A 996-nucleotide genomic window follows, 5' to 3' on the forward strand; every position below is an offset into this window, starting at 1 on the left:
GATGACCCTTTTTATACCAAAAATTCATTATATGCACGGCAAATTCACTTTTATGCAATCGGTGTAGTGGAAGCCGGCAGTCAGGTGCTTTGTGCAGTGCAGCGTGGGAGTGGTGTGCACCAAAATATAGTCTCCTGTGTCGATCTGTGCTCCTCACTCGTTGTCTGTGACACGTGTTTCTGTCATTGCCATCCCCATTATGATAGTGCCCTGTGCTTGTGTCTGCTGTTGGGGAGTACCAGAACTGTCTTGTAAAAATGGGTCTGGGGGTCAGTACAGTCAAGGTCTTGAAACGTATCCCTAGTTGTTACGTTGTAAAGTATGTTTCCTTTATGTGAATTTGAGTTATGCGCCGTTTTCCAAGACTGCATGTACAGCATAAAGCGAGGGAAACCTGTATGCACTCAAGAGATCAGGGGTAGAGAGGGCCATGCCCCCAGTACAGAAGAAGGCAACCTGCCAGCCACAGTCTGTAGCAATCTGACCAGGGGGTCAAATTGCTTCTTGACCGCAAATCTGGGGATGGCTCAGACCCTGAGCGGAGAGACAAGACCCTCAGGCTGTGGTCCCAGCAGGAGCGTTGGCACAGCCCAGTCTAAGCCCCCAGCCCTGGTGGCTGTAGCCAACACCCCAAGCCTCCGAGGGGGGCTTACAACCACCCTGCCACATGCACGCAGCAGAAGGGTGGACGGGGGCCACCAGCAAAGCCTCCCATTGAAAACGTCGCCTAGGTTTTTTCCCCCTCGGACTCTCCCCGTGGCTAATGCCAGAGCGGACACACTGCCAAGCGCTGGCACGGACGGGGCCCGGGGGAGGAGGGCAGGACAAGCGCCGATCGCGACAGTAATCGCCCCGTTTTGGAGGACTCCCAGTTTCCCCAAGCGCCGGGGGCTGCGTGTCAGCGCCTGTCGGCGGGGACCAGCCCAGCTCCCGCCGCGCCGGGGGCGGGAAACGTCCCGCTGCAACACCCCGGCCGCCGCCTCGGGGGCGGGGCGG

This window comes from Alligator sinensis, unplaced genomic scaffold, assembly GCF_000455745.1.
Source record: "Alligator sinensis unplaced genomic scaffold, ASM45574v1 scaffold65_2, whole genome shotgun sequence".
NCBI classification, from domain to species: domain Eukaryota; kingdom Metazoa; phylum Chordata; order Crocodylia; family Alligatoridae; genus Alligator; species Alligator sinensis.